General features: G+C 40.9%; 1 long non-coding RNA gene across 2 annotated transcripts in view; it reads right to left on the bottom strand.

Annotated features, from left to right (window-relative positions):
• Positions 1 to 7068: 7068 nt before the first annotated feature.
• The window catches only part of LOC133536691 (uncharacterized), a 162550-nt gene continuing 143493 nt past the window's right edge, over positions 7069 to 26125 (bottom strand). For both annotated transcript variants that reach the window (XR_009802535.1, XR_009802536.1), the window contains exon 6: positions 7069 to 8017. This is a non-coding gene — a long non-coding RNA (uncharacterized LOC133536691). The remainder of the gene's footprint in view (positions 8018 to 26125) is intronic.

The raw sequence follows: 26125 nt of genomic DNA, 5'->3' as shown, positions 1-26125 counted from the left end.
TTTCTTAAAAAAAAAAAATCTGCAATGTAGGGAAGCAGCAATATTTGAAGCGCGATGTGGCGAGGGAAGCTGCACCGTGATATACAAATGTGGTCAAAAGTTTACACACACATGTAAAGAACATAATGTCATGGCTGTCTTGAGTTTCTAATAATTTCTAGAACTCCTTTTATTGTGATAGAGTGATTGGAGCTCGTACTTGTTGGTAAAAAAAAAAACATTCATGAAGTTTGGTTCTTTCATGAATTTATTATGGGTTTACTGAAAATGTGACCAAATTTGCTGGGTCAAAAGTATACATACAGCAATGTTAATATTTGGTTGCATGTCCCTTGGCAAGTTTCACTGCAATATGGCACTTTCTGACACAAACTTGTTTCTTCAGCATTGTCCACACGTTTAAGTTGGGAAGACCATTCTAAAACCTTAATTCTAGCCTGATTTAGCCATTCCTCTACCACGTCTGACGTGTGTTTGGGGTCAGTGTTTTGTTGGAACACCAAACTGCGCACCAGACCCATTTAAGGCGCTTTTCGCAGCAATCAACACACTTCTGGGAAGCTTCAGGTTAAATTTTTGACCACTCCTCTGAAATCATCAGCCCGGAGCTTGGGTCTTGGGGACAGTTGGGTGTTCCAACAGGACAATGACCCCAAACACACGTTAAAAGTGGTAGAGTAGAATGGCTAAATCAGGCTAGAATTAAGGTTTTAGAATGGCCTTCCCATCCTAAACGTGTGGACAATACTGAAGAAACAAGTCCATGTCAGAAAACCAACAAATTTAGCTGAACTGCACCAATTTTGTCAAGAGGAGTGGTCAAAAATTCAACCAGAAGTTTGCCGAAAGCTTGTAGATGGCTACCAAAAGTGCCTTATTATTGCAGTGAAACTTGCCAAGGGACATGTAACCAAATATTAACATTGCTGTATGTATACTTTTGACCCAGCAGGTTTGGTCACATTTTCAGTACACTCATAATAAATTAATAAAAAAAACAAAAACTTAATGAATGTTTTTTGTGACCAAAAAGTATGTGCTCCAATCACTCTGTCACAAAGAAATAAGAGTTGTAGAAATTATTGGAAACTCAAGAAAGCCATGAAATTATGTCCTTTACAAGTGTATGTAAACTTTTGACCACGACTGTATATGCTGCAATATATAACACACATGCAGGCCCAACAGGACTGCAGTGCACCACAAGGTTGTTTTCTTTGTTTGCGCCTAGACCGAGTCTGTGCACTTTTCACCCGGGTTAAAAAGTTCAGCGGAGGAGCAGACGACAACAAAGAAAGTTTAGCGGCATCACTTTTGCCATCATCAGTCCGTTAATATCCGATTTCATGCATCTCCGAGGAGAAAATCAAGCCAGCTGTGCTATTTCATCACGTTACAAGCGACAAAGGGATTGGCCAGAGCATCTCTCCAGGTAATTTAACAGCGGTTTGCTCCTGCAGGAGCTGGCACGCATGATGCCAGTGTGGTTCATAAAAAGGCCCATCACTGCGGGGAAGTGAGGCTAATTCTTCTCCGAGAGTGGCTCTCGTAAAGAGACATTGCGGCGAGCCTGCTAATAGAGCCGGGAGGTGGGAGGGGGCGGGTGTTGGGGGTTTGGAGACTGATGCAACTTGGAGGCAATGCTTTAATTTGCCCTTGGTACCCGCGCACGCGTCGAGGAAACAGCCGCCGCCTTCCGCCCGCTGATTGGCCCGCTTGCCTTTCGACACGGGCCAACTGCTGGTCGGATTTCGCCAAAGTGTCCCGTTTGACTTTGTTGTCGTCGCCCACCGAGAAGTCGCCGCTTTGTTCATTCCCATCAAAAGAGGTTCACTAGGTGCTGCTGGTAACTTAGCAACCTGTGCAGCGACAGGGGCGCCACTTATTAACCTGTTGCTATGACTACAGTGATGGACAATAAGTCCCTGTCTCTTTACTGTCGACAGCCACAACAAGCACGTCAAGGAAAGAATCAAAGTTCTTGTTTTGTTTTTTTCCCAGTGTGTGTGTATGTGCGTGCGTGCGTGACTTTGCTTCCTCCCCATCGCATTATCTTTGCTCAGCAAACTGATGCAAGCCGCGGCCAACCCGCCTCAATGAAAACAAAGAAAGAAAAAGCCTTTTGTGTCCTTCCTCTCGAGGGCTCTGCAGTTTCCTGCGTTTAGGCATCGTCCGAAACACGCTCAAGGCGAAATGGTTCAATGTTATTCCAGGGGAAAAGAAAAATCAACATTTTTTTTATTATTATAATTTTTTTCTCCCTTTGAACAGTCGCAATTACGCCCCTCACGTCAATTCATCAGGAGATTTGCATGAGGTAATTGTCGGCTCGCCGTCTACTGATGCATTTTTATTATGTTTCAATTAGGGACTGAATCCAATTAGAGCTGTCATTCCAATCAACCAACTAGTGGGTGGGGGTGGGGAGGCTCTGAAAGACACCTCAAAGGACGACGCGTTTCATCACTGTCATACGGCAACACATTGCGTTTTATGTTTGTTTGAAGGAAAAACAAGTATCTCAAATCATCCTAACTTCCTGTGGGACAATACCATTGAAATAAAACTTGGGATTCTTTTGTGGTAGTATACTCCACTAAAGTCAGTGTACAGTAGGGATGGGTGATATGGCCTAAAATGTTTATTGCTATATATATTGCAGCATCTTGTGATACGTCCATCCATCCATCATCTTCCGCTTATCAGAGGTCGGGTCGCGGGGGCAACAGCCTAAGCAGGGAAACCCAGACTTCCCTCTCCCCAGCCACTTCGTCTAGCTCTTCCCGGGGGATCCCGAGGCGTTCCCAGGCCAGCCGGGAGACATAGTCTTCCCAACGTGTCCTGGGTCTTCCCCGTGGCCTCCTACCGGTTGGACGTGCCCTAAACACCTCCCTAGGGAGGCGTTCGGGTGGCATCCTGACCAGATGCCCGAACCACCTCATCTGGCTCCTCTCGATGTGAAGGAGCAGCGGCTTTACTTTGAGTCCCTCCCGGATGGCTGAGCTTCTCACCCTATCTCTAAGGGAGAGCCCCGCCACACGGCGGAGGAAACTCATTTCGGCCGCTTGTACCCGTGATCTTATCCTTTCGGTCATGACCCAAAGCTCATGACCATAGGTGAGGATGGGAACGTAGATCGACCGGCAAATTGAGAGCTTTGCCTTCCGGCTCAGCTCCTTCTTCACCACAACGGATCGGTACAACGTCCGCATTACTGAAGACGCCGCACCGATCCTCCTGTCGATCTCACGATCCACTCTTCCCTCACTCGTGAACAAGACTCTTAGGTACTTGAACTCCTCCACTTGGGGCAGGGTCTCCTCCCCAACCCGGAGATGGCACTCCACCCTTTTCCGGGCGAGAACCATGGACTCGGACTTGGAGGTGCTGATTCTCATTCCGGTCGCTTCACACTCGGCTGCGAACCGATCCAGCGAGAGCTGAAGATCCCGGTCAGATGAAGCCATCAGGACCTCATCATCTGCAAAAAGCAGAGACCTAATCCTGCAGTTACCAAACCGGAACCCCTCAACGCCTTGACTGCCTTGTGATACGTATCATAATATATTATTTGGAATATAAATGATAATACAAAACAGCGATGAGGTAGCGACTTGTCCAGAGTGTACACTGCCTTCCGCCCGATTTTAGCTGTGATTGGCACCAGAGCCCCCCGTGACCCCAAAATGGAAAAAGCGATAGAAAATGGATGGACGGATGGCTGATAATACAAAACCCCAAACCAGTTAAGTTGGCACGTTGTATAAATCGTAAATAAAATAAAAATAAAAGACAAGATATTTATTGTTCGAAGTGGAAAACGTCATTTTTGCCAAAATATTAGCCCATTTGGAATTCGATGCCTGCAACATGTTTCAAAAAAGCTGGCACAAGTGGCAAAAAATAGGATAGGATAAGTCTTTATTGTCATTGCACAAGTACAACGAAACTTTGTTTTCAGCAAAAACTTGTTCAAGATTAGACAAACAAACAGTGTACAGGGTTACAGAACAAGAATGCTGATGGGTCGCCATAAGGCGCCCCGTAAAAGATGGGAAAATCAGGCCGCAGCTCTCAGGCGCTGACCATCCCCAAAACCCACTCCACCCCCTCACCACGGCCATGGGTACATACATATGCTATATATTTACAATTTTCAAAATAATTTAATGATTGCAAAATTATCAGAAAAAAACAGGTTGGCGGTGAAATAATATCAATAATTTATTTACATTAATCAACTATTGGCTCTGATTTAAATCATTTGGTTTTTGCCCTTAAAGCCCTCCTGTGTCCGGGGACTTATTTCCTGAGCTTGTAAACAATAACGAAACATCTAAATGTGTTTTTATATAATAAAAACGATCCAACCACATATCAACTATATACTTATAATTTACTTGGTATTGTTACTGTCGATATACGTATTGATTTGCCTATCTTTGTTTACATTCAAGAGATCTAGCTTGTGGCTAGTAGTTAACATATCCTCTTAAGGTGTGTAATCTAGCAACTTTATGTTAGACCCACTCGGCCTCCATTGTATCTGGTCTCCCCTAGAGAAGAGGGGGTAGCCCACATCTGCGGTCCTCTCCAAGGTTTCTTATAGTCATGCACACTGACATCCCACTGGGTTGTGAGTTTTTCCTTGCCCTTATGTGGGCTCTGAACCGAGGATGTGGCTTGTGTAGCCCTTTGAGACACTTGTGATTTAGGGCTGTATAAATAAACATTGACTGATTGATTGACAGTTAGTAGGGATGTCAATACAATTATTTATTGAATTGAATGGATTCTTAATCGATTTTTTTTTTTTAATCGTTTAAAAATATAACAATATAAATATATTTTTTTAAAACTGTCCTGTCCAGCCAATCAGGCAAATCATATTGTTGATGTAGATGCCCTTATATGCTTTGCAAATACATTTTAGAAAGGAGAAGTGTTGCATTTTGGACGCATCTTGATGCGCGAGTTGTCAACCCCGGATGCTACAGGATTTCGGACAAGGCAGGATAGAAGGTAGGAGCTTGTTTAATACACAAAATAAATGCTAAATGCTAACAGTTAGCAAGAGTCGAGTTTAAAGTCCACTAGGGAACGACGTGCAGAGCGTACACGACGCTAAGATGAGACTTAGCAGAGTAAATACAAAGAAGAATTACCAACGCAACTGTTGCATACAGCAAACAAAAGATCCAGACAAGCTCAGGTAGCAGGCAGGCTTAAGTACTAAAACAATAATCAAAAACAGGTGTGCGACAGAAAGGCAGGGCAGGTGGAGCAGATGAAGTCGCCATGGTGATAGAAACAAATCAGGAAGTGCACAAACAAACTCAAAAATCTAAACAACAAACGATCCGTGCAGCGGATCGCAACAGAGAAGTGTGTGATACTTCTCTTGCTGCCTTCTTTGTGTTTGACTTTATCAAATGTTTGGTTAGAACTTTACGAAACAAAACAATTTTTTTTTTAAGCAATGTCAAAATTCTTCACAACTGTTTGTCGATCATAAATCTTGCACCAAATGTTACTAATAAGTATTGATTTTGAATCGAGAATTGATACTGATTCGAATCGTTACTCCCAAGAAAATCGAATCGAATCATGTGGTGCCCAAAGATTCACAGCCTTTTTCGTTAGTCAGGTACTAATCCTTGTCTCATATCGGGAAATACATGACATTCTTACAAGTATCACTGGAGGAATAGCTAAACATGCTACACACCATGCTAATTACGAAGTTTTTGTTTAATGTCTTGTAGTAAAGCAAAATAATTGTACATGTTAACATCAGGGCTGCAATCATTAATCCAATAACTCCATTAAAAAATAAGCTTCAATTTATATCAGGTTGCTTCAATTCATCCTACAGGGACGGCGTGGCGCAGTGGGAGAGTGGCCGTGCGCAACCCGAGGGTCACTGGTTCAAATCCCACCTAGAACCAACCTCGTCACGTCCGTTGTGTCCTGAGCAAGACACTTCACCCTTGCTCCTGATGGGTGCTGGTTGGCGCCTTGCATGGCAGCTCCCTCCGTCAGTGTGTGAATGTGTGTGTGAATGGGTAAATGTGGAAGTAGTGTCAAAGCGCTTTGAGTACCTTGAAGGTAGAAAAGCGCTATACAAGTACAACCCATTATTTATTTATTTACAATGAGTGCAACGAATACAAATTTATGGAAGTCAGACATAGTGGTGTGCGCAAAATTTTAAATACATGATCATTGCTTCCACATGGGCGCTACAAAAGAGCACTCAATATTTATTTATGTATTTATTTTCTATCTTTATTTAAGTAGGAAAGTCCCATTCCCATTAAAATGGTGCCACTTGTAGGGAGGTGGGTAAAGTTTCCTATACCCAAGACAAAACGGGCAGAAGCTGGAATCGAACCTGGTACCCTCAAGTCGCTGGCGCGGCCACTTTACCATCCGAGCCACGCCGTCCCCAAATGGCAGCGGTGATGTGATTTGTGCGGCGCGAACAGGGAATATTTTTTTCATTATTTGGATTTTGAATGCCTGAAGGACTGCAGCTACCGATTATTTCAGTAATGGAGTAATCCATTAATTTTTTATTCGATAAATCGAATAATCAGAGAAAACACACTTTATTGCCTCAGTGGATATTTTAGGGAAAAGATAAATGGGTTGTACTTGTATAGCGCTTTTCTACCTTCAAGGTACTCAAAGCGCTTTGACACTACTTCCACATTTACCCATTCACACACACATTCACACACTGATGGAGGGAGCTGCCATGCAAGGCGCTAACCAGCACCCATCAGGAGCAAGGGTGAAGTGTCTTGCTCAGGACACAACGGACATGACGAGGTTGGTACTAGGTGGGGATTGAACCAGGGACGCTCGGGTTGCCCACAGCCACTCTCCCAGTGCGCCACGCCGTCCCTAAAAGATCATCTATTTTAAAGCTTGCCATATTTTTTTTTAATAAATGCATATCATCAACTTGCACTTTTAACCTTAATCAAACAAACTAATCGATAGATTGCTCAATTACTAAGATAATCGATAGCTAAAGCCCATGTTAGAGATAAGTTTAGCATTAACCATTTACGAACAAGCTGTGAATTATCCTGGTATCAGAAACCAATACTGGCCCCTTCCTTATCTTCTGGTACAACTGATACAGGTCTTTGCGCCACAAGTAAACATTGTGATGAATTAGAAAACACAAACTCATCTATTTCAAATCAAACCCTTTAGTCAAAGATCATTTATTCAGACGGCCACATGACGACATCAAGGCTCGGCGGGCAATTCCCAGACAGTTCATAATCATCCCACATTCTCTTTGTGTTCCAAAATTACACATCTGAGTCGTGCCGTATTGTCTTTAAAAGACATTACACACAAAAAATGTTGGATTGAAAAAATAACCCAATTTTAATCCAACTGTTTGTTCTAGACAAGGACGAACTTCTTCTTTGACTTATTTTACCTCGAATTTTTTGGGTTAATTTTTTCAACCCAAATTTTGCATTAAATTATTTAACCAAAAAGTTAATTATGATAACTCAATGTTGGTTGATTCATAACCCAACTATTGGGTTGAATTGATTTAACACAAAAACTGAGTTGTGCTCACTACAATGTTGGGTTATTCCAAACCCAACTTTTGGATTGTGCAATTTAGCGCTCCTTGTGTTATGGTTAAAACAAGGGGAGATGACGGCAGACTGACACCAGGTGTCGGTAGTGTTCTTATAATGTATTATATATATGGTAAATATATATATAATAAAAATAATAAACAATTCTAACGAGTAAACCAAGGAAATTAAGTGTGACAAAAACTCAAGAGTGTATGGTGCAAGACTATGTGTAGACTTTAACTGAAGTGTTTGTTACCAAAGTGTTGCCGAGAACGAAGGAACGAGGAAGTCCATGGGGCAGGCAGGATCAGGGGCGAGAGAGAGACATCAGAGTCCAGGGTCGAGCGAGGAGTTGAGGAATGAGGGAGGCAGTCCAAATTCAGGGCAATAGAACGGAAACACTGCGGGAACATGGGAAAACAAACAAGGATGTCAGACACGAGGAAAAAGTGCAGAGAGAGAGAGAGCATAACCTTTACGGGATCGGAATTGAGAACTAAGTTCCCGCGAGGATCCCTAGGTCCACTGGTCTTTTAAGCAGCTCGCCCTCATCAATTCCAGGTGTGTAAGGCAATCGTCTGCAGGCTTGTAGCTGCGTGGGCGTGCTGCTCTCAGCGCGAGAGAGCGCATGTGAGCGTGGCCCGCGTTGCGCTCGTCATGAGGCGCAGATGACGCATTGGAATGCGCCCTGGCCGAGACACCTTGACCCGGTAGTTGGCAAAAAATTATAAATGTTACAGTTGGTTTGTCCTACTCCTTTCCAACTACTGATCAAACTTTATTTTATTCCATTAAAATATACTCAAAATTAAGATATGAGTGACATTTGTTTTACAATAATTGCCATGTATGGTCATAGTTGTCACGGTACGGTTGCATTTTACCGCATGGATCGTTCTTCCAGGATGCAGACGGTACTCCGGAAACAAGGTGCAGGTAAGGACATGATTTATTGTCCATAAATCATGCGGGATACAAACAAAAGAGCACCAGCATGCCGATAGCACAGGAAGCTAACGGAAGAGCGACCAAGAAAAACAAAAAGTTGAAGCTTAGCTCAGGAATCAGTAACCGTTGCGTGGAAGCAAATAAGAAAGCCAGACTGAGTGTGGCGAAAAGCCTGGAATAAGTAGCTCTCTGATTAATGTGCAGGAGCAGGTGAGGATCTCGAACACTAATCAGAGGCAGGTGAAAACAATCTGCAGTCATGGCAACTAAAACACATACCCAGAGGGAGTCAAAAATTAAAACATGACGGATCATGACAATAGTAGTTCTGAATAGCATGCTCAAATATTGATTGTAAATAATGTTAATTAAATTAATCCTTAATCATCGAGAGAAGCCAGATGAGGTGGTTCGGGCATCTGGTCAGGATGCCACCCGAGCGCCTCCCTCGGGAGGTTTTTCGGGCAGGTCCGACCAGTAGGAGGCCCCGGGGAAGACCCAGGACACGTTGGGCAGACTATGTCTCCCGGCTGGCCTGGGAACGCCTCGGGATCCCCTGGGAAGAGCTGGAGGAAGTGGCTGGGGAGAGGGAAGTTTGGGCTTCCCTGCTTAGGCTGCTGCCCCCGCGACCCCACTTCGGATAAGCGGAAGAAGATGGATGGGTGGATGGATAGATTTATCCTTGATAAAATTCCCTTCAAGAAAAAAGTATGTGTGTGTGAATTGTATTTATGTAGCACTTTTCTCTAGTGACTCAAAGCGCTTGTACATAGTGAAACCCAATATCTAAGTTACATTTAAACCAATGTGGAGGACACTGGGAGCAGGTGGGTAAAGTGTCTTGCCCAAGGACACAACGGTAGGGAGAAGGATGGCGGAAGTGGGGATCGGATCCTGGAACTCTCAAGTTGCTGGCACGGCCACCCTACCAACCGAGCTATACCGCTTTATTTTATTGCAAAGTTCCTTTATAATAAAAAAAAAGCCTTTTACATATTGAAAAACAACCCACAAATGGTTCATAGTTTTGAAAACCCAGAAATTGAGTTATAATAATACACTTAGAACCCAAAAAATGGATTTCTCTTCAGAAAAATAACTCCGAAATTCAACCCAACTTGTACAACTCATACATTGGGTCATCAAAATAACCCAGCATTTTTTAGTGTAAAGCAGACAGCTTGTGACGTCGAACGCAGAACCAGGTGTTCAGGAAATTAACAAAGAAAAAAAAGTCCGGAAAGTCTTGGTAAGCACGGAAACATCAAAGGCCTAACCTCAAAGCGACCCCTCGTGTTGTTTCCCTCGCCGGATGACACAATACCAACGAAATACCACAAGCCGACCGTGGAGGCAAATCCACAAGGGTGACCTGCGCTCTGTTTACTCGCTTGTGAAAATCAGCGGCCTAATAACGCTGTCACAGGCGATGACGTCGTCGAGTGAGCTTTTCTTTGTAGGCTGGCTTCTCTTCCTTTGACATTGTTCTAATGTCCCCTTTCTTTAGGAAAAAAGAACAAAATAAAATGAAGAAACCCATCCTGAATTAGACAGGAGATGATTCGTGTGAGTGTGATGAAGCAGAGTTGAGCACTGTCCTACTACCCCCTAGGGGCGGCTGGCAGGATGACAAGTGCATCCTTGCAGCTTCAGCACCAACAAGGATGCTGGTGAGAAGAGAGCCAGCGCTCCCATGGGTGTCTATCATCAACACTAATTGGATCGGCTTGAAGGAAACAAGGAAGTGGGGGTGTTAATGATGGCTTCCATAACTCAGGTGTTTGCATGGCGACAAGTACGGAAATAGTCCAAAGTCCCAGAGGGGGTTCTTCAAAAATATATTAGAGAATTGAGTCTAGGGACACACCTCTTTTTTATATAGAGTGTTGATTCCCCCATCTTCTGAGGACTTTCTGGACAAGTATATGCCTCAAATCTTGTGGAAACATTGAAGAACAAGCTTTTCCTATTTTTTTTGTACAAACCCCGTTTCCATATGAGTTGGGAAATTGTGTTAGATGTAAATATAAACGGAATACAATGATTTGCAAATCATTTTCAACCCATATTCAGTTGAGTATGCTACAAAGACAACATATTTGATGTTCAAACTGATAAACATTTTTTACTTTGCAAATAATCATTAACTTTAGAATTTGATGCCAGCAACACGTGACAAAGAAGTTTGGAAAGGTGGCAATAAATGCTGATAAAGTTGAGGAATGCTCATCAAACACTTATATGGAATATCCCACAGGTGTGCAGGCTAATTGGGAACAGATGGGTGTCATGATTGGGTATAAGAGCAGCTTCCATGAAATGCTAAGTCATTCACAAACAAGGATGGGGTGAGGGTCACCAATTTGTAAGCAAATTGTCGAACAGTTTTAGAACAACATTTCTCAACGACCTCCTGCAAGGAATTTAGGAATTTTACCATACGGTCCGTAAAATCATCAAAAAGTTCAGACAATCTGGAGAAATCACTGCGCGTAAGCGATGAAATAACGGACTTTTGATCCCTCAGGCGATACTGCATCAAAAACCGACATCAGTGTGTAAAGGATATAACCACACGGGCTCAGGAACTTCAGAAAACCACTGTCCGTAACTACAGTTGGTCGCTACATCTGTAAGTGCAAGTTAAAACTCTACTATGCAAAGCCAAACCCATTTATCAACAATATCCTGAAACGCCCCGGGCTTGGCTGGGCCCGAGATCATCTAAGATGGACTGATGCAAAGTGGAAAAGTGTTCTGTGGTCTGACGAGTCCACATTTCTAATTATATTTGGAAACTGCGGACGTGGTGTCCTCCAGAACAGAGAGGAAAAGAAAGTTCAAAAGCCAGCATCTGTGATAGTATGGGGGTGCATTAGTGCCCAAGGCATAGGTAACTTACACATCTGTGAAGGCACCATTAATGCTGAAAGGTCCATACAGGTTTTGGAGTAACATATGTTGTCATCCAAGCAACGTTATCATGGACGTCTCTGCTTATTTCAGCAAGACAAGTGCTACAACAGCGTGGCTTGGTAAAAAAAGAGTGGGGGTACTTTCCTGGCCCGCTTGCAGCCCAGACCTGTCTCCCATCGAAAATGTGTGGCGCATTATGAAGCGTAAAATACGACAGTGGAGACCCCGGACTGTTGATTGACTGAAGCTCTACATAAAACAAGAATGGGAAAGAATTCCACTTTCAAAGCTTCAACAATTAGTTTCCTCAGTTCCCAAACGTTTATTGAGTGTTGTTAAAAGAAAAAGTGATGTAACACAGTAGTGCATCCGAGGGGGAAAAACTATCTCGCAAATGCAGGCCACACTCAAAACTTTTCTAAACTCGACTCCTGAGGGGGGAGAAAAAAGTAATATTAAAACAATATCGGTATTGGCCAACACCCAAGGCTCCAATATCAGTATTGTATCGGAAGTGAAAAAGTGATACGGCACATCGCTTTTACTTGTGAACGTTAAATTTGGCAGAATCCAAAGAATTGCAGCTCATCCCACAAGGTGGCGAAATGTACTTGCAAGAAGCAGAGAAATAATTTTGCGTAAGCAGTGGAGAAACCATAGTGGTGCATCCGAAGGAGAACAACTATCTCGCAAAAGCAAGCCACACTCAAAACTTTTCTAAACTCGACTCCTGAGGGGGGGAAAAAAATCATATTAAAATAATATCGGTATCAGCCAACACCCCAGGATCCAATATCGGTATTGTATCGGAAGTGAAAAAGTGATACGGCACATGGCTTTTACTTGTGAACGTTAAATTTGGCAAAATCCTAAGAATTGCAGTTCATCCCACAAGGTGGTGAAATGTATTTGCAAGAAGCAGAGAAATAATTTTGCGTAAGCAGTGGAGAAACCACAGTGGTGCATCCAAGAGAGAACAACTATCTCGCAAATGCAGGCTACCTCAAAACTTTTCTAAACTCGACTACTGAGGGGGGAGAAAAAATAATATTAAAATAATATAGGTATCAGCCAACACCCAAGGGTCCAATATCGGTATTGTATCGGAAGTGAAAAAGTGATACGGCGCATGGCTTTTACTTGTGAACGTTAAATTTGGGGAAATCCTAAGAATTGCAGCTCATCCCACAAGGTGGTGAAATGTATTGGCAAGATGCAGAGAAATAATTTTACGTAAGCAGTGGAGAAACCATAGTGGTGCATCCGAGGGAGGACAACTATCTCGCAAAAGCAGGCCACACTCAAAACTTTTCTAAACTCGACTCCTGAGGGGGGGAAAAAATAATATTAAAATAATATCGGTATCGGCCAACACCCAAGGCTCCAATATCGGTATTGTATCGGAAGTGAAAAAGTGATACGGCGCATGGCTTTTACTTGTGAACGTTAAATTGGGGAAATCCTAAGAATTGCAGCTCATCCCACAAGGTGGTGAAATGTATTGGCAAGAAGCAGAGAAATAATTTTGCGTAAGCAGTGGAGAAACCATAGTGGTGCATCCGAGGGAGAACAACTATCTCGCAAAAGCAAGCTACACTCAAAACTTTTCTAAACTCGACTCCTGAGGGGGGGGAAAAAATCATATTAAAATAATATCGGTATTGGCCAACACCCAAGGCTCCAATCTCGGTATTGTATCGGAAGTGAAAACATGATACGGTACATCGCTTTTACTTGTGAACGTTAAATTTGGCAGAATCCAAAGAATTGCAGCTCATCCTACAAGGGGGCGAAATGTATTGGCAAGATGCAGAGAAATAATTTTACGTAAGCAGTGGAGAAACCATAGTGGTGCATCCGAGGGAGGACAACTATCTCGCAAAAGCAGGCCACACTCAAAACTTTTCTAAACTCGACTCCTGAGGGGGGGAAAAAATAATATTAAAATAATATCGGTATCGGCCAACACCCAAGGCTCCAATATCGGTATTGTATCGGAAGTGAAAAAGTGATAAGGCACATGGCTTTTTACTTGTGAACGTTAAATTTGGCAAAATCCAATGAATTGCAGCTCATCCCACAAGGTGGTGAAATGTATTGGCAAGAAGCAGAGAAATAATTTTGCGTAAGCAGTGGAGAAACCACAGTGGTGCATCCGAGGGAGGACAACTATCTCGCAAATGCAGGCAACCCTCAAAACTTTTCTAAACTCGACTCCTGAGGGGGAACAAAAAAAATCCCACAGAAGGACTCGCTGATTGAAGTCACCTTCTCAGTAGTATGATAGCAATATTTTTTCTAGTAGACTATGCATGTTCACTGTCTTTCTTCCACAAATAGACACAACATGCATCTGTGGAAAATGGAGGTGTGCAGATTGCCCACTTAGACATCTACATTATCTTTTTTTTCCCCTCGACTACGCCGCGTTCTGCTCTCTTTTTGGAAGGCGGCCGTCAAGCGTGCTGTTTGTGCAGCCTTTCCTTGTCAGCCGCTTGCATCTATTTCCTCCCCTCATTGTCCCGTCTCTTGTCATTCTTTCACCCGTCCCTCATCTCTGCGCCATCATCCAGGACCTTGTGGCCTCCTATGTAGCGCTGGAGGAGAGAAAGGTCGGTATCTGGGCAACGCACCTAGCAACCGCTCCTCGTAACTATGGATTATAACCTGTTGCCAAGGGAGACAGAGATGGAGGATTGATCTTTTTTTCTTTTTCTTTTTTTTAACTAAAGTGAATTAAATGTTTGAATAAACAGTACATCAACACAGGCCATGCACACCTTCATAAATCATTGGTGTCACTATAAAATGTACTGTGACATATTTTATATTCTTATGTAATTTTGCTATTATTACTTATTTGAGACCTGACATTTATCTATAATTTAATATCTTTATTGTAGAATCATTCAATTTGTTTTGCACTGCGGAAAAAAAAGATGACAAAATATAGTATTAAAAGACTAGATTTTTGAAAAAAAGTTCTATTTTGGTTTCATCCAACCACATGACATTCTCCCAATCCTCTGCTGTATCATCCATGTATCCATTTTGGTATAAACTCAACTCGTCGTGTTTGGAGGAAGAAGAATACTGAGTTGCAACCCAAGAACACCAAACCTACTGTGAAGCATGGGGGTGGAAACATCATGCTTTGGGGCTGTTTTTCTGCTAAAGGGACAGGACGATTGATCCGTGTTAAGGAAAGAATGAATGGGACCATGTATCGTGAGATTTTGAGCCAAAATCTCCTTCCATCAGTGAGAGCTTTGAATGTTTGACCAAATACTTATTTTCCACCATAATTTACAAATAAATTCTTTAAAATTCCTACAATATGAATTCCTAGATTTTTTTTTCACATTATGTCTCACCAGTTGAAGTGTACCTATGATGAAAATTACAGACCTCTGTCATCATTTTAAGTGGGAGAACTTGCACAATCGGAGGCTGACTAAATACTTTTTTGCCCCACTGTAAGGGCAAGGAAAAACTCACCCCAGTGGGACGTCGGTAACAGTAACTATGAGCTTGTTGATTTTACTTGACAAGACATTCTAAATTAATATTTGTATATCTAGAAATTAGCAGAATTTAGAAATTACAAATACATATTTTAATCAACTTTTAATTCTGAAATTAAGCATCCTTGGGATGTTGCAGAGTCTTTAAAGGGGAACATTATCACCAAACCTATGCAAGCGTCAATATATACTTTGATGTTGCAGAAAAAAGACCATCTATTTTTTTAACCGATTTCCGAACTCTAAATGGGTGAATTTTGGCGAATTAAACGCCTTTCTGTTTATCGCTCTGGAGGGGATAACATCAGAACGTGACGTCGCCGAGGTAATACAGCCGCCATTTTCATTTTCAACCCACTGTAAACATTGGTTCTCAGCTCTGTTATTTTCCGTTTTTTCGACTATTTTTTGGAACCTAGGAGACATCATGCCATGTCGGTGTGTTGTCGGAGGGTGTAACAACACTAACAGGGAGGGATTCAAGTTGCACCACTGGCAAGAAATCTGCCGCCAGACCCCCATTGAATTTGCCAGAGTGTCTGCACATTTGATCGGCGATGCTAAGACAGACATGGCACAGAGATGTATGGATAACCTGCAGATGCATTTGCAACGATTAAGTGAACGAAATCACAAAGGTGAGTTTTGTCGATGTTGCTGACTTATGTGCTAATCAGACATATTTGGTCTCGGCATGACTGCCAGCTAATCGATGCTAAAATGCTACGCTAATTGATGCTAACATGCTATTTACGCTAGCTGTCTGTACGTTTGAAACTAGATACCCACATTTAATGCGAAACAAACACTTACCAATCGACGGATTTAAGTTGCTCCAGTGTCACAAGATGCAAAAGTCCTGATCGTTTGGTCCGCACATTTTACCGGCGATGCTAATAAGATAGCCATACTATGGGCCACTTTATTAGGTACACCCATGCTATGGCCGAATAGCGTCAATAGCTATTCGCTCAATATCTTCAATTTCTTCTTCAATTTCATTTTCGCTATCTGGCTCCATACTCCGACCATCTTTTTCAATACATGCGTAATCTGTTGAATCACTTAAACCACTGAAATCTGAGTCTGAATCCGAGCTAATGTCGCTATATCTTGCTGTGGTAACCACCATGTTGTTTGTATTGGCAGCCCTGTATGACGTCACAGGGAAATGGACAGTCACATCACAAATAGCAAAAATCAAGAACTTTAAAGCTTTTTTTAGGGATATTCTGGGAGGTGTAAAATTTTGAAAAAAACTTCGGAAAATAAAACAAGCCACTGGGAACTGATTTTTATTGTTTTTAACCCTTTTGAAATGGTGATAATGTTCCCCTTTAAACAAGATGTTCTATGTGGGGAAAACCAACATACTGTATCTTGTTTGAATACTTATTTTCTCAATTTTAACAATTTTGAAATTAAATAGAGAAAAAAATTGTTATTCAGGTTAATTTTAGACTGTGATGTAAAGTCAATGACTACACATAAGTAAATAGCTCTAAAAACTAGGGACATTTCTATAAATAAAGTGTTAAATCTTGGCAAGTGTTAAATAATTTGCAGAGTGTTTTTTTTTTAATAGAAAAATGTAAATTTTTTCTATTCATTCAGTTGTTTAATTTGTTGTAGGAATATGACAGGTTTGTGTTGTTTAGTTGATATTATTGGACATATTAAACTTGTTATGTCATCCACTCTGATGTTCATATCTGATCGAGTAATGCAATTTTTGTTGAAGTGTGTATTATTTGTATTTTCACCACAAAACGTGAACAAAAAGACACACACGTGGGTTTGTGTGCCTCTCAGCCATCCTCTCTCCTCGCCCACTGGCTGATGAGTGCTTTTATGTGGACACAACAAGTTGTCATTAAACTAAGCCACTATTTTTCCTAACCTTTACACTAAATCACCACACTTAGTCTTGGCATCCTGTGGATCGCCTTTTGTGGATCTGAAAGCCCGCAATTCCCCCATCGTCCTACCTCCCATCTCTGGACTGGCTAATGATAGCCTGCCAGGGGGAGAAGCTGGAATGGAGCCGAAATGTCCTTGGAAAGTGTGTGCATGGTGAAGACAAGGCTTTGTGTCATGCTTACTCTCTCTCTCTCTATCCCTTTTGCTGTCCACTTAATGGACATCTTCTCACTTGGAGCGTCACTTTCAACCAGAACATGAATATCAATGCACTACTTTGTTTTGTTGTCAGAAAAACATAACCACTGACATAAACATCATAACATTCCTATTTTGCCATGCTGGTCACTTGATGCATTTACATTATTGACATGTTTTGGACATTATAAATAGACATCATTAATGTGGAGTCTGCATTCCTTCATAAAAAAGTATAACAAGAAAATAATATAACAGTTGTCTTGATTTGAATTCAACAGTAAAATGGAAACAACACTACATATTTAAGTGTTTTGTCACCACCTTGTGGTTTGTAATGGTGTACAGCACTGTGAAATACAGTATATTTTATTTAGCATTAGACAATTTGGAAGTATATATTTGAAAAACAATTAAAATACATTTTAAAGAAGGAATATAAAATTACATGCTCTTAAAATACATACAATTAATACATAAAATATTTTTTATAGCAAACTGCATCATTATTATTTGTTATCAGGATGCATAAGAAGTAATTATGATTTAAGAAATCAATATTTTGTAAAGAATGTGTAAATTATTAAATGAATTATTAGCTAACATGAACTACCACACCTATTTAATGTATTAGAATGTATATATTATGCTGTGATTTTTTTTTTAAGGATACGATGAATGACTACAATATGAAATCAAAAAATATCAAGGATATATATGATGCAAAACATGTTCTTAGGATGTATAAAAATTAATAAACTCAATATTAAAAAATATTATATTTAAAATATATATAATCCAATAATTGTTTGCAGCATATACACAAATAACGAATAAATAAAATTTAAAACAATGTATAATTAATAAACACAATATTAAAAAATAGTATATTTAAAAGATACATAATCCAATAATTGTTTGCAGCATATACACAAATAACGAATAAATAAAATAGAAAACAAAATATGACGTTATAATTGTAAGATTTACACAAAAAAATAAAATATTCTTAAAATATATAACCCTATAATTGCTTGTAGCAGATACACAAATATTGAATAGATATAATATGAAACAAATAGAATGCAATAATTGTTTGTAAGATATACACAAATAATGAATGAATAAAATATTAAAAGAAAGTATTTTTAATTATTCAAACTGTTATTTATGTAATGCATATACTTTTATTTGCAGGATTAATAAAATGTGTCTAGTACTTTGTATACAACTAACTGTACTACTACTACGACTTTTGTATACCTAAAATGAACTACCACACATATTTAATAGATCACAATTTATATAGTATGCTGTGATTGCTTGAAAGATATGATGAATGAATACACTATTAAAACAAAAACATATCAAGAATATGTATGATGAAATAATTGTTTTCAGGATGCCTATCGTTTACAATTGTTATAAAAGACACGACGACATATTTTTTTTTGTTTTTTTTAATGCATTATAAATATTAAATAAATGCGACCAAAATTATGCTTACAGTGGCGCCTACAGGAGCTGCTCTATTCTGCCAATACAGCCTTTAAAAACATGACATACCTCCAATTAGGTATTATATGCACGATGTAAGTATTTATCTAATGTAGTTATGGGCACATTTATAATATTTAATATTTATGTATTTTGATCATTTTAAGCATTCATTTCCAAGACGCATCACAACCTTCCCTTTTTTTTTTCAACAATACCACTGATTATTACTAACTGCAGACTTCATGAGAGCCAACAAACCTAATATTTCATCACTTACTATACAATGTCTGCTGTCATTAGAATGCCGGCTGCTTGGATGTTCATTTATTCCCAATGACATGAAGAATGACTTATAATCCTCACGAAGAAAAGGGTGGTGGAACCAAGCGTCTTTTTGTGTCGTTCTCCCCATACCATATCTAAATAGGCTGTCAAAGTGTACAAACTTGTTGGAATCCGTCCTCAGCCTTCTACTATCCAGGTAAGAGGCATTATGTATGATCTAGAAAAATGTTTGAGGACCATGGAGACGGGGAAGCAGCTGATCAGTCAATCATGTCAACATTGGCACATAAATTTGTGATCATGGCACCGCAAATACTTGGTTAATGTACACGTCACAAAAATGTAAATGGAGTATTGTTGCCGGTATTTTTCTGGGTTTTGTGGGCAGAATAGAGGGCCTCCCTTTGGCTCCGCAATAAGCAGACTTTCATTTACAAGTTAGAATGCAAACAAACAAATGATACGTCTGTAGTCATATATTTCATTGACAAAATGTTTTTTATAAGTGCAGTTTCCCTTTAAGAGTATTTTAAAACAGCTTCCAAAATGTATCCCAGGGGCCGTTTTTGGCCTGAAGCTTGTTTCTCCTTGGCCTTTGTCATGTTCCTAAAAATTTAATGAATTGATTAATAATTACACCAGTATGGGTGTAAAAAAAATTCAAACAATTTTCAAATTAAGTGCAATTAGTAATTTATATTTAATTGAATTGACTGCAAAGACAAGATACTTAATGTTCGTACTGAGAAACACATTTTTTTTTTAGCAAATCATTAACTTACAATTTAATGGCAGCAACACATTGCAAAAAAGTTGGCACAGGGGCATTTTTACCACTGTGTTACATGGCCTTTCCTTTTAAAAATACTTAGTAAACGTTTGGGAACTGAAGAGACCAATTTCTGAAGCTTTTCAGGTGGAATTCTTTCCCATTCTTGCTTGATGTACAGCTTAAGTTTTTCAACCGTCTGGGGTCTCTTTTGTGATATTTTCAATGGGAGACGGTTCTGGACTACAGGCAGGCCGGTCTAGTACCCACACTCTTTTACTATGAAGCCACACTGTTGTAACATGTCGCTTGCTATTGTCTTGTTTAAATAAGCAGGGGCGTCCATGATAACGTTTCTTGTATGGCAGCATATTTTTCTCCAAAACCTGTATGTACCTTTCAGCATTAATGGTGCCTTCACAGATGTGTAAGTTACCCATGCCTTGAGCACTAATACACCCCCATACCTTCAAAAATGCTGGCTTTTGAACTTTGCGCCTAGAACAATCAGGATGGTCCTTTTCCTCTTTGTTTCAGAGGACACAACGTCCACAGTTTCCAAAAACAATTTGAAATGTGGACTCGTCAGACCACAGAACACCTTTCCACTTTGCATCTGTCTATCTTGGATGAGCTGGGTCCCAACGAAGCCGGCGCCGTTTCTGGGTGTTGTTGATGAATAAATGGCTTTCGCTTTGCATAGTAGATGTGGAGACGCTGCCCTGCCCAAGATGGTGGCAAGGAGGCGGAGGATGCGGTGGAGTGGAGAGGCAGGGCTTGCTGGGAGCAATGCCTCCACAATCTAATTCGGATGCGTGGCACACACACCTGCACACAATTAACTCATCTCCTCCTGCTGTATAAAAGGGGAGAAGGAGGAGAGATCACAGAAGGAGTTGGAGTGTCTGCAGCAGATGCAGTGCATGAAGAGCAAGAGCGACAGAATGCAGCCGACGACAACGACGGCGGCGGCTGAAAACCGACCGGCGAACGAGCAGTGGAGGAAGGAGCTGAAAAGCGATCCAAACTGCAGCCAAGCTTTATTGCAAAATAAAGAAGTCAAACCTGCTAAAGAGATGTCCTTCCTTGGTGGTCTGCTGAACCCGAGCGACGACAGTAAGAGACTGTCACAGTAGATGTTTAACTTGCACCTACAGATGTAGCTGCAAACTGTGGTTACTAGCAGTGGTTTTCTGAAGTGTTACTGAGCCCATGTGGGGATATCCTTTACACACTGATGTCGCTTTTTGATATAGTACCGCCTGGGGGATTGAAGGTCCGTGCAGTGATTTCTCCAGAATCTCTGAAGCTTTTGATGATATTACGGACCATAGATGATGAAATTCCTAAATTCCTTGCAATAGCTCGTTGAGAAATGTTGTTCTTAAACTCTTTGACAATTTGCTCACGCATTTGTTCACAAAGTGGTGACCTTCGCCCCATCCTTCTTTGTGAATGACTTTGCTTTGCTTTTAAACCCAATCATGGCACCCACTTGTTCCCAATTAGCCTGTTCACCTATGGGATGTTCCAATTGAGTGTTTGATGAGCATTCCTCAACTTTCTCAGTCTTTTTGCCTCTTGTGCCAGCTTTTTTGAAACATGTTGCTGGCATCAAATTCCATGTGAGCTAATATTTGCAAAAAATATCGTTTTCCAGTTTGAACGTTAAGTATCTTGTCTCGGCAGTTTATTCAATTGAATATCGGTCGAAAAAGATTTGCAAATCATTGTATTCTGGTTTTATTTACAATTTACACAATGTGCCAACTTCACTGGTTTGGGGTTTTTTGGTTAATCATCAAACTGGCATCCAATATTTTTTTTAAAGTATTGATTTTTAACTGACAATCGTTTTGAATCGATTCTGATTCTAATCAGTACGCCCAAGAATGGAATCAAATCGTGCAAAGCCCAAAGATTCACAGCCCTACTAATAAGGTAAATTGATTGTGTCACGCCTATAGATAAGTTTTGTTTTGGTCATGTTATGTTTTGTTTTTTGGACACTCAGTTCTGTTTTGCACTTCCTGTTTTGTTTTCATCTCCATGCCAACTCATTAGTTTCCACCTGGTCCCCTTAGTCACGCCCCGATCCTCAGCCTCTCACACCTGTTTCCAAATGATCACAGCTACTATTTAGAGTCAGTCTTTCTCTGTCTTGGGTCTGGGATCTTCTCACTCACACACCCTACCCATGCTGTTCCAACCTTCGTGCCCTCGTCCACAGTTCCATGCCGTGTAAGTTTTGTTGCTTATGCCACAGTGCTAGTTTAGTTTTTTCATGCTAGAGTGCAAGTGTTTTATTTTCATGTTTGTAGTTTGCAGTATTTATGCTAGTATTTTGTTTGTTCATAGCCAAGTGTTTGTACCTCCTTGTGAGCGCCCTTAGTTTTTTTGTTTTTTATTATAGTGTTTAAAATAAATAATGATGTACTCACAGTCACGTCTTCCTCATGCTAATCATCATCTGCGTCGAAGAAACAACTTTAATCCAAGCCAAGTCGTGACAGGTTGTAACAATAGTAACTATCTTTGCTTTGTCAAGATAACAATGTTTTTTCCACAAGTAGTTTAGCACTTACTTACATACATTACATGGATTTTCGCACCTTTGATGTCCAAAATGTCTAATATTAAACACCCCTCAGTTTAAAGGCCTACTGAAATGAGATTTTCTTATTCAAACGGGGATAGCAGGGCCATTCTATGTGTCATACTTGATCATTTTGCGATATTGCCATATTCTTACTGAAAGGATTTTTGGTCGCTAATTAAAAAGCTTTGCCTGTACAGGAAGTAGCAGACGATGTGCGCGTGACGTCACAGGTTGTAGGGCTCCTCACATCCTCACATTGTTTATAATCATAGCCACCAGCAGCAAGAGCGATTTGGACCGAGAAAGCGACGATTTCCCCATTAATTTGAGCGAGGATGAAAGATTCGTGGATGAGGAAAGTTAGAGTGAAGCACTAAAAAAAAGAAAAAAAAGGCGACGGCAGTGGGAGCGATTCAGATGTTATAGACAGATGGAAAATCCCTTATCTGCTTATTGTGTTACTTGTGTTTTAGTGAGATTATAAAGTCATACCTGAAAGTCAGAGGGGTGTGGTGACCGCCAGTGTCTCTGATGGAAGCCATGGAGAAGCCAAAAAAGTTGCAGCTGCCTCTTTGACAGCTGCAGGAGGACGCAAGCTCTGCTCATGTCTCCGGTAAGAGCCGACTTATTAGCACAATTTCCTGCCTGTTGACATGTGGTAGACAAACATGTTCGCTTGACCGCTCTGTTCCATATTAAAGCTTCACAACAAACAAAGAAACACCGGCTGTGTTTTGGTTGCTAAAGGCAGCTACAATCCACTGCTTTCCACCAAAAGCATTCTTCTTTATAGTCTCCATTATTAATTGAACAAATTGCAAAAGATTCAGCAGCACAGATGTCCAAAATACTGTGTAATTATGTGATTAAAACAGACGACTTTTAGCCGCGAGTGGTGCTGGAATAAAATGTCCACTCCAACCAAAAACGTCACAAGCACGCATCAACATAAGCGTCATCATTCCGCGACGTTCTCAACAGGATACATCGCGGGAAATTTAAATTTGCAATTTAGTAAACTAAAAAGGCCGTATTGGCATGGGTTGCAATGTTAATATTTCATCATTGATATATAAACTATCAGACTGCGTGGTCGGTAGTAGTGGGTTTCAGTAGGCCTTTAAAATATAAACAAATGTGGCCACTGCGTGTAGTACGCTATGCCGCCACATGAGGGCAGTGTCTGCCTATCACTGCCAGTCAGCTCAGCCATTGCCACCAAGGACGAGTTGGTATTGTAACCTAAGCAGAAAGTGTTGTATGTAAATGATGTGAAGGGAGGGTTTATGCCAGTCTCATTTCATGGCCAGTCGACACTCTGGGAATTGGACCTCAGGCCAGGAGAACTATTGTTGGAGAGAGAATGGGGGGCAGAGCATTGTTAGAAAATGAAAAAAAAAAAAAAACAGACATAAAATGTAATATTTCTGCATGATTTCTTTGCTCCATACAGTCATGTGTGTTGGTCACTGTTTTTTTTTTTTGTTTGTTTTGTTTTTGTTTACGTTGCCACAAATTAGCGAGTAAAAATTGATGATCCACTCAGCGTTTTGTGGCGCAAAAAAAAAAGTCCACCTGAAGACAAGTGGAGGTAATTTAGAGGCGGCAATGAGGAAACATGTAAATATTGGCACTACTAAAAGAAAAACAAGGTGGCGGGTGCTGTTGGGGGGTGGGGGGGGGCTTCTTCATAAGCTAATTGATCAATTTGGTAAACAGAGGCCTCTTGTGTGGGAGATAAAGCAGAGGGCTAATGACTCATCTGTGGGCTAAATTGAGTCAGGAGATGATAAACCAGCAGAGGAGCAAAAGCAGCTGGTGGTCAGTGGGATGAAAACACAATGATGTGCCAAAAGCCGTGCTGGGGTATTAGGTTCGGGTGCAAACAATGCGATTTGGTGAATTTGGAATGAAAAACCATGTTAAAACCCCTGATGGTTGGTAATATCATTTGAAATTACCGTAAACTGTGATCGACACACTTTGGTGAACTCCCAGATACTGCTCATTTACTGGAAAAGCAAGCTTGTGCCCTAATCGTGACCAACAATAGCTTGGTAGCTAACATGAATATATGCAGGCCTGGGCCAACAGTCAATAAGTCAATTGATTGAAATTAACTACAAACCCCAAAACCAGTGAAGTTTGCATCTTGTGTAAATTGTAAAAAAAAAAAAAAAAAAAAATACAATGATTTACAAATCCTTTTCAAACTATATTCAATTGAATAGACTGCAAACACAAGATATTTAACGTTCGAACTGGAAAACGTTAATTTTTTTTTTTAAATATTAGCCATTTGGAATTTGATGCCTGTTAGACGTTTAAAAAAAGCTGGCACAAGTGGCAGAAAAGACTGAGAATGTTGAGGAATGCTCATCAAACACTTATTTGGGACATTCCACAGGTGAACATGCTAATTGGGAACAGGTAAGTGCAGATTAAAACTCTACTACGCAAAAGTGAAAGCCATTTATCAACAACACCAAGAAACGCTGCCGGCAGATGTGTGAGCAGGGGTGTGACGTTCATATCTTGTCAATATTGAGTGTTTTATCATTCATAGTTAATATTGTAAATCCCAGATTCTTTATTTTCATGTACATTCTGGGTGTCTCATTGAGTAAAACATGTTTTAATTCCATTCCATTTTTAAGGCGGTCTGTCATAACGTTTTTAGCTTTCAATCAGACATTATTTTCAGTTTGTGTATTACTGTTCCTAAAAATTAGATATACCGGCCCACAGACACATTTTTTTCTCTAAATTTGGCCCTCGAGTCAAAATAATTTCCCAGTCGCTACTCGCTATTTGCTTCTAGCTTGTTGCTACTCAATACTCACAACTAACTAGAAAGAAACACCACAAAGTAATACTGATTTGAAGTAAAAATTACACCGTAGCTAAATTTAATTTTCCATGGGTGTACTTTGGATATATTTTTACCTTGCCTTTACCTTCCCGACTCTGAAACTTTGTATTGAGTTAATCTGCAAACAGCGCACCTGGATGGATGAGAAACTGCAGCATAAAGGCTCACTCTGCAGACAACCCTGAGCTGGAATGTAGCCTTAGTTTACAGTAAGCTTTGTGTCTCTGGCTCCTCTCCTGTGTCTGCTCTCTCCTTGTTCCGTCTCTCCTTGTCCCTGTCGTTTCCCTGTTCCGGCAGTTGTCTCCGTTACCTGAACCGTGCGCCTCACTTCTCTGGATCACTCCCTGGAGGACCCTGACTGCCTTCCTCAATCCTCGACTACCCTGCTTTTGGACCCGGACCTCAGGACGTATCTCTCTGGCCCCATTGACCTCGCTTGGATCACGGACCTCTTTTGCCCAGCTCTTTTGGACTTGTTTTCCTCCGCAAGCATAATCCCGTATGCACACACATAGTAGCATACACACTCCATCATCATCGGCGGTCACTCGAAGCAAGTATGACGATCCTCCCATCCCAGCCGTTGTGACGCTCCATAGGGTTAGCAATCATCCGCCGTCTGTTCCACTGTTGAGGTCTTGGATTGTTATTTCCCCATAACTGGACCCACATGGATGTGGACGGACGGGCCTTCTTCCGCCATCGCAGCCGTTGTGGTAGTTCTTACATCTACCCTCTTCCGCCTGCTCCGCTGTTGAGGTCTTCACCGTATCCCTGGCTAGGGGGCAGTCAGGTACTAGGCCTTTGCCAAGGGCCACCTGGGGTAACAGCAGTAAAGGGGTTAACCTCCTAGTGCCCCAAGACCCCATAGAGGAGCCTCCACTGCCGGATTCACTTTAACTTCATGACCAGGACACATACACACTCCACGTATACAACAAAAGCTCAAAAAAACCCATTGAGCGAGACCTCCTGTGT

The sequence above is a fragment of the Nerophis ophidion genome, linkage group LG02, assembly GCF_033978795.1.
Source record: "Nerophis ophidion isolate RoL-2023_Sa linkage group LG02, RoL_Noph_v1.0, whole genome shotgun sequence".
In the NCBI taxonomy this organism is placed as follows: domain Eukaryota; kingdom Metazoa; phylum Chordata; class Actinopteri; order Syngnathiformes; family Syngnathidae; genus Nerophis; species Nerophis ophidion.
Note: the sequence above shows the minus strand (reverse complement) of the source record. Positions and strands in the feature narration are given on the sequence as shown.